This window comes from Aptenodytes patagonicus, chromosome 6 (assembly GCF_965638725.1).
Source record: "Aptenodytes patagonicus chromosome 6, bAptPat1.pri.cur, whole genome shotgun sequence".
Lineage (NCBI taxonomy): Eukaryota > Metazoa > Chordata > Aves > Sphenisciformes > Spheniscidae > Aptenodytes > Aptenodytes patagonicus.
The window spans coordinates 7,106,963-7,123,777 of record NC_134954.1 but is presented as its reverse complement, the minus strand read 5'-3'; the positions used below and the strand labels follow the sequence as shown (position 1 = coordinate 7,123,777).

The window sequence follows — 16,815 nt, the reverse complement described above, 5'->3', positions numbered from 1 at the left end:
CAGCTGCTGTATAATATCAAATCCAGAAGTTACCATAGTTCATAGTAGGCAATGCTCAGTGATGTAATATCGGTTAATTTATATCAGTGTCCTCCCAAGAAGGGAATGTTCTTCAGTCTTGCTCGTTTAGGAATATAATCTTTCTCTGATTTTTGAAGTGATGAAATGAAGGAGTAGGTCACGGAGGCACAGAAATTACAGCAAGAAAAGAGCTATTAGACCATATAGCTCATTATTCCATCCCTCAAAGGCTACTCTACAGTGCATTCTTGGGTACTTTGTCCAGTGTACATAAAAACCTGGGAGCATGGAAATAATGAAGGAGCAATTCTAGTGTGCAGAAATGTCAGTCCTTTTCTCTCTGCTTTGATCCAGCTATAGGATGAAGCAAAGCAGTAATTGCTGCCATTATAGAGAACAAATCTATTTGCATTTCTACAGTGCTTCAGCTCTAGCTGTGAATGTCTAATCAGTCCTATTGCTGGAAAAATATTTTCCAGCCTCTTGTCAAATCTATGTCTGATTGCAGTGCATTACTACATAGCCACTTAACTCCACCCATGTCCTGGCCCACATCAGTAGAGGGCTGTGGTGAGAATTTTTTAAGCCAATGCTGGCGTGTATGAAACATAATATAGCAATGTCAGTGGTTCAGTCAATATTCCTTTCACCTCCAGTAGAATACTGCCCAGCATAACATGCAAGGGTAACTGTGCTTCTAGAAGAACTGTAAAACTCTGAATAACGCATGTATAAAGATCCCACTGCACACCTTTGCAGGAATAGTGACATTTGCCCCAATGTCCTTACTAGCTTTAGCCATAATAATTACATTGCATTTTTCTCACCCAGACTTCCCCTGCAGTTTTGATTGTAGGCTGTATTTCTCATTCCCTGTTCTACATGTTTTATCAGAGTGATAAGCACTATTCAGCGACAGCTACATTCTGATGCAAACATAACTGCACAATGTGTCACATACTTATAAATTTACCCTGAATCTGAGTAAGTTGCACCTGCTGTTATACCAATCAGTAGTGTTGTTCTGCCTTCACAAACCTGGAAATTTAAGGTCAGTTTAAGCTTAGTACACGGTTCTCAGGTCCGATATAGCCTCTTTGTTTCCATCACCCAGCACAGAAGTGTTGTAACCTGGCCAGGTTAAAGATCCCTATAGGAAAAGGAGGTGGCTGGAACAGCACAGAACTGGCACGCTGTCAAACTGCTCCTGTGAGCAGTGGACATGCTAGAGGTGAGGACAGATCATTCCTTACTCCTAAGTTCCAGCTCTGCTTGCTCCTTGATAGCCCTTGGTTCAGCTGAAGGAGCCCTAATACACCACGTGAAGGGAAAATGTCGTTCAATCAGTTGTCATAGACTTGGTGAAGAAAAACAAAAAGTGTAACTTGCAGTGAAATAATCAGCTTGTTCTTACAGAGGAAGTTGAGTTTACTTTCCTCCTTTTTAGTATCAGTTAATTTATGTTAGTAAACATCGTGTCTTATAAAGCATTGTATCACATGGATTTGGTTTACTGATAGGCAAATGTTTATATGATTCATCTGAGAGAATTGTTCATGCCTAGAACAGAAAAGGGGACTCTTTCTCCAAGCTCTTTAAATACTCAAAGATCAATAAAATACACAAAACATGTTCAGGGCGGTGTCAAGGACTGACAGTCGTGCCCAGTGAATAGCGATGTAAGTCCAAAGTTATTCGTACAGTTACTCTGCATTTACACCCTATTGACAGGAATCAGTGTCTAGGAGCAAGAGTCAACCTGAGCAAGTGAAGAAAAGGAGACACAACAGTTTTTTAGTGTTATTTTCAGCTAGCCAAGTCCCATATGCTTGCCTTATTCATGTTTGTATTTAATTTGAGATGTAATTCACATGAGTTAGGCAAAAATTATTTGTCCCCTGGTTTGATGTTTTTACATACACATTTAAGAACTATATCCCGTGTAATCCACTGTCACTATGTTAGAGCTGTTCCAAAGTCAAAATCTTTTACACAAATATCTCAATCTTTTCTCATCAAACACATTTATTCTTCATATATTTACAAAGTAAATTTTCCATGTGAAAGCATACCTCACAACTGCATTTCCATTTAATCAATTTAATTATCATTCATTTGCCTCACCCAGGAAACATTTAAGGCAATTTTCCACTTAATCATTTCAACTAAAAGCCACAGTAGTAGCTTTAGATTTTAAAGGTTGTCAAACCTCATCCTGTAGAATGGGAAATTTTATTTGGTAAACAAGACACACAACCATTATGAAGGCCATGTAATGGGAATAGTGTGTCCTGTAACTGGGCATGTGCAAGCCTTGGAGTTTAGAAAAGTGCCCTTCATGAGATGCATCAAGTCAATCTGTCCTAAAGATGTTACTTCCACAAACTGTTCAGAAATGCTGCAGTAAAATTCTGTTTTATACATCTGACTTGTGCCTGTGTAAGTCTTCTTAATCGGATCCTAGTGCTTGTAAAATAAAATACAATTCTTTAGAAGGTTGTTCTGCCTTCAGGGGAAAGGAAATGAAAAACTGGAGAGGGAGTGAAGTAGGTCTTGACACACCTGTAGATTTATGCTAGAGGTTCAATCGTATATTCTACAGGATCCTATAGGTTTATATCCTACAAACCAGAAGGAATAAGCAGTAACTGCCACGTACTGCCTTCCACTAGCAATAACGAACCAAATTTCCTGGCAATTCCTAAGCTTAAACGGGACCTGTCCTTGGTTGTTGTCAGTGAGGAGCATGGGTATAGGATAGAGCCACAGGATGTACTGCTGTGTGGTTGGGGTTCATGCAGTATGAACTCCATTAAAAGAAGAAAAAAAAAACAATTTCTACACAGGGCTTTTTACAGGGTTGAAGCCTGTGAGGCAGAAGTTTATGGATCACTCTGGTATGGTCCAGATCTGACAAAAAGCGGCATGCATTCTGAACATCTAGTATATTCTTGCTAGCGCAGACAGGAGGTTTTCATTTGCATTGTCATTCATTACCTTGAACTTGTCAGTTGCTTTTTAACATACTTAAAAGCAGAGGATAGGGAATGACTTCTCTAATCCCATCCCTCACACTCTCCACAAAGAGCAGTTGCCTAACGTGCAATGTGTTTCGTCATTACTAGTCTTTGTCCCAAGGGATTTTCCGTGAAAAGGCTGGAGCAAGTTAGTTTCAAGTCATCTTGAGGCTGAAGGTAGATATTTTCGGCAACCAATCTGGCGGAAATTTTCAGGCCGGTCACTGGCATAAACCACTCCCTGAGGCTGCCTGAGGAGTGGGGACTGGAATGGGCAGTGAATGTAGAAACAGAAGGCTGCTTATTTCCATCTAGCTGCCCAGTATTCACTCTTCCCCCATTCCCAGCGCTCCTCAGGTACGGTAACTAGCTGAGCTATCTTTGCCATAGACGTTTTGTGGCATCACAGAGAAAAAAGTCAAATCTTCAGCACAACGTTGTCATTATCATAATTAGCCATAATTAAAGAACTGTTTTAACAGATGCATATTTGATGCATTTTGATATAAAAATAACAAAACTACAATGAAGAAAGAGCTATGTTCTATGGAGCAGAACAAACAACACTGTGAAAGATCTGATTAAAATATTTGTGTACCTACTGAACAATGTAATCTGTATGATACAGTAATATAATCAGGTTGGGGAAGATAAAATTCTCATAATACTGCAGACTCATAACTGCAGACTCAGTTATAGGACACTGATACTTGTCAAATTTATTATTACAACTTCAGAAGCCACAAACCTATTAAATAAGTGTTTTAAAATAAAAATACAGTAGCACAATAGGGGGCTTCTTTGGGACTCTGCTGCTGTATTTAATGTGTTAAAGGAATATTTCTATCCAGCACACCAATTAAGGATAGAAATATAAGCAGGAGATAACCTGTTTGCCACAAGTTCAGTAACAGTGTTTTGAAGCTCGTGTCCTGCTGACTCATTCTGAATCGTATCAGGACAAATACTTTCACCCTGAGAAGTTATTTACTGGCCTAGTAGGTTCCTATTTCTGAAAGTTTATCACACTAGTTTTGTGTCACATTAGACCGATCTGTATGCCTGTCATTCCAGTAATTTTTTAATTTTTTTTCCACGAAAAAAAATCATGGCTTTCACTTGACCAATGAACATCATTGGACATTAATACTCTTCTATCCCTAGAAACAGGAGTTAGCCTGGACACGAGAAATCTTGTCATTCTCCTCCATCCTTGTTTGCTATAGCAAGAGTGCTGTTTAAAAAATGAACCCAAACTTAAAATGTTTGTTAAAGGTTGGATTGGTTTCTTTTCCCGTCTACACACTTACAGAGATTCTCAGACATTCAGAGGTCTAATTTTTTTATTTCAATTACTAAGGAAGAAAATCTGGCACAAGACTGAACCATATCCCAAGAGGTAACCACACCCTAACTTAGAAACGTGAGACTTAGGGTTGATATTCTTAAGTGTCCCTTATTTCTACGGGAGACTGAACCAAGCCCAGGTAGATATCTGAAAGCTCTCAAGCCTTAGCAAGGTCCCTGTCTGTCCTGAAAACATTCAACTGTTTAATCAAAAGACGTATTTTACATTTTAAAGCTGCACTATAAATTAAATGTCCATCTAGGGTACCTGACAATCTCCACTTACGGTATGGGTATGAATTCCTCTCTTCTTTGTTTTTGAGCACTTGTTTCACTATTTGACTGAGCTAATCCAATAAAAATGCTAAAATGGTTTCAAACAAGTTTCTCTATAGTTCATTTCATGCCCTGTTTTACAGCAGGTTATTCTCTAATCTAATTTACATTATTCTGAAATCACAAACTGACCCTAATTATCTTTTAATGGTAATACAAGCTCATTTAAAGGGAACATCAGGTGCTCCAGTGAAAACCTACTGTAACAGGTCCTTGCAAACTTAAGATCATGGTTTTTATGTATTTTGATGGGAAATATTAAATGAAAATATTTTTGTATTTTATATGTAAAATTCAATATTTACACTGTATTTTTAAATGTGGGGCAAAAATATTGCTGTTTCAGAATCTTTGGAGGTTTTCATTCTGAAATTTAGAGAATAGCTGAATTATTCATTAATTATTTCATAGTGAATAATAACCAGAAGCATGAGTCTGTCTTCCACATAGATTGATAGCAGGTTAGTATCTAGCGATGTTTCTATACTTGGAGAGGGAGTTCAAAACATTATTGGTTCTCACTTTCTTGACTCAAAATACTTTTCTTCTGAATTTCTGCTGAATCAGACTTCTTCTTCCTTTTAATCATTCAGGTCCACAAGGTTTGAAGACTTTTCCTAGGCTGGTCTTTTATACTAACATTCTCAACTGTCCTGAAACCTATTTCTGAAAGTAGGATTCTGCTGTTACCTGGAGTTCTGAAGAAAACTCATATAAAAGTTTCTTTGACACAGGGAATCTTCTTGAGGTTGAAAAGAAAAGACAAAATGATCCTCATATATCCCTCTGTCTATAATAACGAGGTGATACTCCATGGTATTAAAGGTTAGCACATTTGAAGCCGATCAAAGGTGAAGAAAACAGACACAAACTTTTGTTCTTGGTCTGTAGCTAATCTGTGATACTTAATGCTATCAGATGTTGTTAAAGCCATGGATTTAGCAGAGTCTTTACTAAAGTCAGACATTTATATTGATAATGAGATGGGATTAGGGGTCTTCACATTTCAGAATACAAAGCACTCACTCATCTAAGAACTAGAAAGACACTTCTCTTATAGAAGGAAATTTTATAATTGGCTGCAACAGGTTTTCTTGAACTTACAAAAACTCTTGAATGTTTTGACCAGGCTAAATTCTTCAGGATATTAACATCTTGTAGGTAAAGAAAGGACCTTGCATGTTCTGATTGCTATAATCATGATAACCTTTGAAATAACTCGTTGGTGACCTGAATTCATTGCTGACTGACTGAATTAGCCAATTAATTAGTGAATCTGATTTACCTGACTGACTTTATGTTTTAGTTCAGTATGTGACAACAGTTGTGTAATATGAGAACTCACAATTATTGACATTTAATTACACTGTTTTTAACTCCTGTAGCTAATACCCTGTCACTATCTTATTTTCCCTCTGTAATCCAGATATTTTCAGTTCTTCTCTTTTCATATGGAAGTCTCTTAGTGTCACTAATATTTTTCTTAGAATTCCACCACCTTCTGTACAATGGTGATTTAGGCATTTCTAAAATAATCTACCATTATTGTATCTGGAAAATCTTATACTTATGTCTGAGTTTTTTAGATTTTTTTTTTACTATCATGAGGATATCTGTCTCAAAATATGCATGTAAGATTGTCAATTATTCAATATCTGTTGGAGGTTCTCTGAACTAATAATACTGTGTAAAGTAAATCTTGATGTCATGTTTAAATCTTTGTAGTGCAATAAAATATTCAGTGGCACTATGATTTGGACACAGTACAGTTGACAGTGTTTCATGGCTCATTTGCCCAAGTAATTACGAGATTTTAGTCATCACTCAAAGATCAAGTGCAGCTTTTTCATTGCAAAGAGATTCAGGTTTTTATGTATGTGATGCATAATGTCTCTGATTTAAATGGAGCTCAGGAACACAGGGTTCTTAAAGCTGTGTTATACTCATTAAAGGAATGTTAAAAACGCATTAAATAATATTGTGCAGTTGTGAGCTGTGGTAAATTGCTTTCTATGTCTTTGATGCAAAATGTTGTAAAGCTATAGTACAGTAAGGGCTGTTTGAAAGTCAGTCAGAAAATAGAGGGTTGTTTTTTTTAAAAAAAAACCTGAAATACCATTTATTGACAGCTTCCAGCTATGTTTGGTGACCTCAACTAACTTTTCAGCTCATGTAGGTCCACACCTTACTCCCTTTTTTTCACTTCCTCACTGTCCTGGTTTCGGCAGGGATAGAGTTAATTTCCTTCCTAGTAGCTGGTACAGTGCTGTGTTTTGGATTTAGGGTGAGAACAATGTTGATAACTCACCGATGTTTTAGTTGTTGCTAGGTAGTGTTTACACTAGTCAAGGACTTTTCAGCTTCCCATGCTCTACTGACTGAGAAGGCTGGAGGTGCACAAGAAGCTGGGAGGGGGCACAGCCAGGACAGCTGACCCAAACTGGCCAAAGGGATATTCCATACCATGTGACGTCATGCTCAGTATATAAAGCTGGGGGAAGAAGAAGGAAGGGGGGGACGTTTGGAGTGATGGCGTTTGTCTTCCCAAGTAACCGTTACGCGTGATGGAGCCCTGCTTTCCTGGAGATGGCTGAACACCTGCCTGTCCATGGGAAGTAGCGAATGAATTCCTTGTTTTGCTTTGCTTGCGTGTGTGGCTTTTGCTTTCCCTATTAAACTGCCTTTATCTCAACCCATGAGTTTTCTCACTTTTACCCTTCCGATTCTCTCCCCCATCCCACCGGGGGGGAGTGAGCGAGCGGCTGCGTGGTGCTTAGTTGCCGGCTGAGGTTAAACCACGACACTCACTTACTTTTGCTACATTGTTAGCATTGCTTAGCAAAATCTACAATTGCATCTTGAAATTTTGAGCCTGGGCAAAATGTTTTTTCCATTTTAAAGGAAAGCATCTCTATATCTTAACAGATATTTTCCATGGTCAAATGTACTACAGAAGACTAACCAAAATAAAATTCATACTGACATGTAGCAATTCTTTACTTTCTTGAGCACGACTCCATAGGAGGTTGTTTTTAAGTAAGCAAAGGCTCAGACATGCAGGCTTTCTGACCACTCGGGCATTCTGCATAGTCTCATTCAAGCCAGTCCTAAAGCATCAAACACAAATATGGTTGGTCTTTCCTAAAGTCAAAGGACTTAGCTTACTCAGGCACGACAGCCTTGCAGTTGGGTAGAGATACAGCAAAGGGTGCAGATAGAGCCAACAGTAACCCCTGAGCTTGCTTTCAGTGATACAGTGATGACAGACTAGCACAGGCTGCTGCTACCATCTTGCATACATGCACCATGCTGAAGCCCATGACGGGATATGTTTGCATGTGTTTCCATTGATCTCTCCCAGTTTCAGGGTAAGGACAGTCTCTCGCTTTGGTCCTGTACCAATAAAGGTGGGTTGTAGAACCTAAGATAAATAGCATGTTTCAGGTCTCTTCACTTTTGCTGTTACAAGTGGCCCCCAAATTGACTGATACAGAAACCTGGGCTGGCTTTTTTTCATCCACATTCAGTATCGGTTTGCTTGATTGTTTGAATAACTCCAAACAGGTATCATTTTCCCAAAAGTCCAATACCACAGGAATATCTGACGAGCTAAGCTACTGTCCTGGTTTCGGCAGGGATAGAGTTACTTTTCTTCCTAGGAGCTGGTACAGTGCTGTGTTTTGGATTTAGGGTGAGAACAACGTTGATAACACACCGATGTTTTAGTTGTTGCTGAGCAGTGCTCACACTAGTCAAGGGCTTTTCAGCTTCCATGCTCTACCGACTGAGAAGGCTGGAGGTGCACAAGAAGCTGGGAGGGGGCACAGCCAGGACAGCTGACCCAAACTGGCCAAAGGGACATTCCATACCATAGGACATCATGCTCAGTACATAAACTGGGGAAAGCTGGCCGGGGGGGGCTGCTGCTTGGGGACTGGCTGGGCATCAGTCGGCGGGTGGTGAGCAACTGCATTGTGCATCACTTGCTTTGTATATTCTTTTATTATTATTGTTACTATTACTATTTTATTTCAATTATTAAACTGTTCTTATCTCAACCCACGAGTTTTCTCACTTTTACTCTTCCGATTCTCTCCCCCATCCCACTGAGGGGGAGGAGAGTGAGCGAGCGGCTGTGTGGTGCTCGGTTGCCGGCTGAGGTTAAACCCCAACAGCTACCTATAGTACCATGGTTACTGAAATGCAGCTTTTCTTAGTTATACCCACATACATAATATCTCTGAGGTGTAAAGTGTGTTTCTCTCCATTAAGCCTTCTCAAAATTTCTGATTTAAGAAGCAAACAGAAGATCATCTGTGACTACTAAAAAAATCTTGGTGGTAGATCTTTTCCATTGCTCATTGTGAAATGCTAAGCAAAAGCACTTCTTACATCACCTAATGTCCTGCCAGGAGCACAGCTGTGCTCCCTTCAACTGTTTGTCAGATCTGTAGATGCTAAAGCTATGCATATAGTTCTAACACTCAGCTGTTGAACAGCCATTGTGCTTCAGGTAACTAGGTATGCACTGGATTCATAAAGCCAGTTTCTTTTCTGTTCTTCCAGTTATTTCTATAGCTAAAGGGATTTTCTTCCTGTGCGATTTATACAGAATAGCTTGAGGCAAATTTATTATTGGTTTATTGTTACCTGAGACAGTTTGCTGAGGTTTTCTCTTGCTTTGATTAGTTAGCAAATGATTTATCGAAGAAAAACCCATTATAATACCCTTTCTAGTGACAAAACTGATTTAAAAGATGACAAAAAGAAGAATACACTAGTACACAGAGCACTTTGAAACAATGAATCACTGTAGTCAAAACATTTGATGTGAAGCATTCCACTGTATAGAAAAAGTTATAGGAATATATTGGTATGGTAGAAATAGAAAGATCAGAATAAAGGACTACGTATTTCATTTTCACCTCTACTATTTATGTTTTTCATCATACATTTTAAATTCTGACTAGTGACTTTTCATCACTGTTGTGATATTGATCAGTCAATCACTATGTTACTTCATACACGAGCAAGAATAAAATCATCTACTATTCCTATTGTTGGCTTATTAATATTGCTATTCCTTGTGAAAAGAAAAAAACGCAACTCAGGTTTTTTTCATCTTTTGCTTGCATGATTACAATCTGTAGCTATGTTCAACTGGCTTCAGGCTACAAGATAATCATGTCTAGATAGAGTGAGAATCTTTGGGGAGTTAAAATATGAGATGAAAAATTCTCTGCAGATTAGAAAACATATTTGGCAGGAAAGATTTAAATTACAAGTCTCATTCATGCTACGTAGCACAAACACTTTAAATCTGGAATTATGCTTTTTAAACCTTTAACTCAATAAAGACCCTTAGCAGTGAGATTCAGCAGCGATGTCGCAACGAATAACAAAACTGAAGAAAATACAACTGCTGGTAAAGTCAGCAGGCAGATGGGGCTGTCTGTATGGAGGATGTGGTGTGTGTATTGTACATCTTCACTTCGCGGTTTCTGTTACATTCTAATTATGTCCCCTACAGCTTTAAATTAAGAGTAGATTCTTTTAGAACTGATAGGTTTTCCCTTTAGTTTGCATGTGAGGATGCAGTTACTTATCAAAGAAGCAGCATCTTATAAACCAACCTGCCAATTCTTATTTATTGCCATAATTTTTTCAGTTTGCTCTAATGCAGAGGGACAGGTGCTGTGATGCCAGTTTATGCAAGCCGAGGATTTGGCCAGGATTTTTTAGGAAGCAAAGCTCAGCACAAGTTTTCTCACCTGACTGCACCATTCAGGCATATTTTTACCACGAGAGATTTGTAGGATTTATTTCAACTTGTATTTGTCTTACCTCACATGTACCTAAGCTATGTTACGCCAAGGTAGCCTGCCTGTCATTGTCATCTTGTCCCCCTTCGTTCACTTTCATGCATATATAGCCCCTCTCAACAGTTCTTTTGGACACCATGTTGTCTTCTGTTCCCAGAAATGCTGGTAACTTGGGCTGGTTTTTAACCAGCTACATTTAGGTATAGTACAGCCTTTTGTTGTGTGTTTAGATGTCGGGTATGCTGCTTACTGACATGCTTCTTATGTGGCCTTTCTCATCCACCTATACAGCTAAAACTCTTGCCAGGCTTTCGTCTTTCCTCTCTTGATGACTCCAGTATCTTTTTCCTTCACAGATGTGGTCTGATCCCGTTTGTGGCTATTCACAACACATGTTAAAATCGTTCTCCCAGCCGCTTGACAGCTTCTTTCTTTGCATCTTTCCTCCAGCCTCCCCATTCTATTCTGCATCAGACATACCCTGCTTGCCTCTACTTTAAAACGACAAATTATCTCCCTTCTACTAGCAGTATGCTGGATAGAAGTTTTACTATTTAGGACTTTCTGACAAGAGCTTCTCAAAAAACCCCAAAGCAATTTCACTCTCTCTTTTTAGATCCCTTCTTAAAACCAGCTGTTGCTAAAGGAAACTCTTGCAGAAAATAGGCTTTTGTTGAGCTGCATCTAAAGCTCTTCCTGAGCATCTAGATAGTTTCTTGTGTAGTAATTACTCTGTAAAGTCCTTAGGAGAGGGCTCTTTTTTTTTTTCCTCTACATTTAAACAGCAGCTAGTTCAAGAATGTCCCAATCCCAGAGTAGCCTTCCTAGAGAGCAGCTTCATAAATAACTTCACTGGAAACTTCCAGCAGTACCCAGACAGCCAATGTGCTCTCCAAACTCCTTTCCTCAACGCATGGCAATAAAAGGTTAGTAGCAGCAGAACTGTGGTAGTAGAAAACGTGGACCTTTCACACATGGAGATTCTTCCCCCTTTTATCACACAGGCAAGCTTTAATTCAGTCCAGCTTCAAAAATGTAAGGACAACCCAATGCTCAGAATCATTAAAGCCTTGTAGAGTTTTTGTTCTGGTTCTTCAGTGTCTGTCATTTACTTTGATTTTTTGTCGGTCTAAAGTTTATTTTGCATTGTTGTACCGAGATTTTATGTGGTCTACTTGTCGATTCATACTGGAAATTATGGTAGTTAAAGCTCAGTTTCCCAGAAGATGATTCTTACTTCAGCAAGTCAAATATTTATATGGTATCTCCTCTATTGTGTAATGACAGCATTGTATGTAGCATTTTTTAGAGATGAGGCACTTTGTAAGTGCCAGACTTGCATAATCTGGAAAATTCTGAATTCTCCTGTGTTTCATTACATTACTGTTTTTTTCTTTTCCTGTTGAAGTGGCAAAATACTTGCTCTAGCTTGATGGGCTCCTCCCCGCACTTTCAAAAAAATTATGTTTGGGTGTAGAAAATGTCAGCTCTCCTGCAGCAAAGCTAATCTGAGTTTTATTTTTCTATTGTATTACTTTATTAATATCCCAAATTAATATTCCAAATCATAGAATCATTTAGGTTGGAAAAGACCCTTAACCATAAACCTAACGCTGCCAAGTCCACCACTAAACCATCCCTAAGCACCACATCTACACGTTTTTTAAATACTTCCAGGGATGGTGACTCAACCACTTCCCTGGGCAGCCTGTCCCAGTGCTTGACAACCCTTTCAGTGAAGAAATTTTTCCTAATACTCAAACTAAACCTCCCCTGGCGCAACTTGAGGCCGTTTCCTCTTGTCCTATCGCTTGTTACTTGGGAGAAGAGACCATCACCCAGCTCACTACAACCTCCTCTCAGGTAGTGGTAGAGCGCAACAAGGTCTCCCCTGAGCCTCCTTTTCTCCAGGCTAAACAACCCCAGTTCCCTCAGCCGCTCCTCATGAGACTTGTTCTCCAGACCCCTCACCAGCCTTGTTGCCCTTCTCTGGACACGCCTCAGCACCTCAACGTCCTTCTTGTAGTGAGGGGCCCAAAACTGAACACAGTATTTGAGGTGCGGCGTCATCAGTGCTGAGTACAGGGGGACAATCTCTTCCCTAGCCCATGACCAAATCATTTATTCACAAATATTGTTTGCAGTACCAAACCATCACTAAGTCCAACTGAGAAGTCTTCAGCGACTGTTTATTACTGATCAATTTACTTGCCATTTCTTGCTAAAGTATAATGTTTCTAATCATGTAGTTTCTGATCGCACAAATAAATTGCTGAATTTGCATATTTATTCATGACAATAAGAAGTTGATAAGGGGGTGGAGCAACCCCAAATCAATTCCCTGCTCTGTATTGATTGTATGTAGCTCCTTGAGCAGTCATACATTCCTAGATGCAAAAAAGACATGGTTTGAGACACTTTGTCGCCTAGCAGAATTCATAGCTTCAAGTTACCTATACGAAGCTAGAGGGACAGAGAGGAAAAAAAACCTTAGAGTTCAAAGGGTAGGCTGAAGCTCAGACTTCCATCACTCAAGATGAGGACACAAATCACCTGATACCACGTCACACTTTCACATTCATGCACTTTCTAGCTGTTTAGTTTAATGAATAATGGCTAATGATAAACAAGGTGGAGCAGCTTCTAGGCACTGGAAACCTAGAGTCTCTCTTTGGCGTGTTCTTAGTATCTAGGAAAAATGAAGGTGAACACGGTGAAGCAGGGTTTTGAATCTGAGGCTCACATGTCTTTCTATTAGAGTTGAGTAAAAAGGGACTGCAAAGTGGAACCACCTCTTTTTCCTTCAGCTTTGGGTTTTGTGAGGGCCAGGTCTCAGCATCTCTCTAACAGACCTCACTGGCAAGACAGGTCATTCACTAGTTTGTGAATCCCAAAGGATCTTTAGACAACCAGTACATGCATTACATAGTGCTGGACAAGCCCCCCAAAAAAGACCTGTTGGGAGTTAAGAGGCTTTATGGATGAAAATTAAGTGTAGTAAGGCTCTAAGGCAGCAGCTCTGAGGATTCAGATTTTCAACCTAAGTAGAAGCCTCCTAAATTCTTTCATAGATCTGTGCCTCATTCTTTTTGTTCCACAGAATACTACTTGCTACTTCATTTTGGGAAAATAAAAGAACACTATCTCAAGTGGCTAATACAGTATTCTAAATGATGCACACTTGGCAGTATAAATGCAAAATCCAGTCATATACAGAAAATAGTTTCTTTATAATGTTTATTATCAGAGAAGTATCACGTAGAACACAGAGATAAAGGTCCCATAGTTTAAGGGGCAACCACTTTCCCAAAGAACTTACAATATAGATTAAAAACAAGATTTTAAAAAGTGTATGGATTAAAATAACTTTAAAATACACTTGCAAGGTAAAGATTTTCAAAGCCACATTGGAAATTAGGGTTACATTGATTTGCAACTCAGCTTCTATTTCCTTTATGCAGCCTTGAAGATCTCAGTTTTGATATTCTAAAAGAATAAAAAATAGAAGTTAGCATTCCAGATTAGTAAAAAATAAAAAGTAAAGTAAAACAGATGATTTCACAGGCAGGAATCGGAAATATGGAAGTACCATCCTACTAAACAGATTCAGAGCTCCCAATAACGTTAACTTGATTTGTGTCAATAGCCTACTCTGTGTCAACAGTGAGCACTGGGTTGGGAATGCATTCTAGTGGGACAGGAACATTCTGGAGGAAATTCAGTCACTGACAACTTATTTACAACTTTTTAACAGATATTTTAATCATTTTTTTTATAACATATATATTAAATGGATTGTTGAAGATGAAAAAAGCAATCAGATTTGCTGAAACTTGGTGGGTGTAAACTTGCTAAAAATAACCTAGATGTATCAAATGAAATGACAGCAGCCCTAAAAATCAGTAAGACTATTTTTTTCAATTCTAGTTTATAATAGCAAGGGGGACATCAGTGCAGGGTGTTTCCTTGGGATTAAAGTCCTGCTGTCCTTGGGGTATGCTTTTCTCACTGGGTTTCCATTAAGAACAGTTATGTTGTGTAGTACTGGATGATGTTCAATATCACTATCATTGGGAGCTGAAGTATCCAGCTGAGATCCAACTTTTCAATATGTAGTGAGAAAGTCACACTACATCATCAACTAGTACTCTAAAAAGAGTTATTAACATTTCTCATAGATAAATTGCTTTATTGTTTAAATTTGACTATATATTAGACTGAAGTCATTAGACTATATATGTCACTGAAGACAGTGATAAAGCCAGAGTGACATTTTTGAATAATAAAAAATTACAAGCTGGAATACACAGGGTTAGAGTCTGATCTCAGTTTTACCAGTCTAAAATGCAGAGTAACTCCTGTGATTTAGAATTGGAATTTCTCTTAGTTCTAATCTGTAAAACTGAGAACAGCATCTGATGTAACATGCAGGATAACAAAAGCAATTTTATTTAAAATGTAAATTTAAAAAATACTAAACACATGACATACCCAGCTTGTGATATATCTAGAGAAATATAATAAGGTAAATTCCCATTTTTTTAGTGTATGTGTGAGTATATCCTGTATTACGATAAATTTAAATTATTTTCCTGAGAGCAAACTGTCAGCTGGTATAAACTGCCATAGTTCTGTTAATTTTACAAACATCAGAGAACTTACTCCAGTTCAGAACCGCCCTTTGATTTCTAGTTTTCAAAATAGCCTCTAGATGAACTTTTTGTGTAGTTTGGAGAAGATGACAAGAAACCAAATTTTGGGATGACTAGAAAATTATAATTGAAAATGAAATAAATTATTTCTGTTTTAAAGTTATTTAAAGTTATTGTAAAGTTATTTAAAGTGAAGGGGGGGTTGCATTTTCTATGGCTGTGTCTAGCAAGAAATTATGATTAATGATCACTTTAATGTATTACCTTCATTAAAAATATACAGCTTTTAAAGAAAAGATAAACCAGTGTGTTTAAAAAGTTAATTTACAATAGGAAATTATTTCTGTGCATATTTTCATATGTGTTCGATGGAGGAGGTACAAGTACAGATTCTTGTGGTTTCTTTAAACCGGCCGTTTCTCACATAATCTAAATGTATGTCTGTACTTAGTTGGGTTTATGTTTCAAAAATTGGACCTTTGCCATTTTAGCATTACCAAAATGTATTAAGTAGTTCAGGAATTTAAAAAAAAAAAAAAAAAGCATAATATTCTGAGTTTGCTGTTCTCTTTTCTCTGCTGGATGAGGGTTAACATCTCAGTGATTAAATCAGCACCATTGTTTAGTCTGATCTTCAGTTTTATTTCCCTTTGCAGTGCAGCCAAGAATTGAACGGTACGTGAACTAAGACCAGGTTCTGTTAGTCTTCTACTGTACTAAACTTTATGGCAAACTTAGACCTCCTATGTCAATGAAAGACTCCTGAATCCAATTTTGTCCAGTTTGTCTGCAACCTTGTACAGACAGTAAGCAGAGACATACTGAAAATATTGAGTAATGTATAAGAAACAATGCTAAAGACCAGGATGATGTCTACACTGGGTATTTAAAGAATTATCATGTCCAAATCTGCCAGATAGTCAAAATTTAATTTTATTTATTATTTTAAAATATTTTTAACTGAGTCAGAAGAGTATCTCTGGTCAAAACTGCAAGCAGGGTTGGGCAATTATTTCTAAAAGGCACGCATATGTTCACTTCCATTACTGTTGACTTTTGAGACAATTGCAAATCAGGATAGCAGCACCACAGTCAGTCTTTGAAGAACTCAAACCCTTAAAGAAAACATACTTGTGCTGGGGATAAAAAGACTAACTGCACTGCAGGGTCTTGAATTGTTGTTCTCTGGGAATGGAGAGAAAGGGAGTTCATCAATCAAGGAGACCCACAGCTGGATAAATTCTTTTAGAACAATTGGTGGCTAACTGTTTGCTAGGCAGCTTATGTAAATACATACACAAATACTTAGGACCATTGGGGAATTCTGTGGTGACCTATTTGCTTCCCTCTTCATGTAATAAGTTAACTGTACTTCAGAAAATTTACAGCTTGGTAAAGTATCTGAAAACAATTTGTAATTAACTCTCAGGCTGTTTGTTTAGTAGCACTTTATCTGCCGCTCAGATCTTCTGTACTTATGTGACTTCAGAAACATCCTAGTATAGCCGAGGGCAAAATGTAGCTAAGTATGTGAATGCATGTAGCTCTGTTCAAATGATTTTTTTAAAGTCTGTAGTTAGAAGAGCACAGTTGTCAATTTATGTGTTGTGTTTATGGAAA

The 16,815-nt window shown here is 38.2% G+C and overlaps 1 protein-coding gene across 1 annotated transcript in view; it reads left to right on the top strand.

Annotated features, from left to right (window-relative positions):
- The window catches only part of SLC9A9 (solute carrier family 9 member A9), a 218,327-nt gene that overhangs the window by 33,315 nt on the left and 168,197 nt on the right, over positions 1-16,815 (top strand). The window lies entirely within an intron of this gene.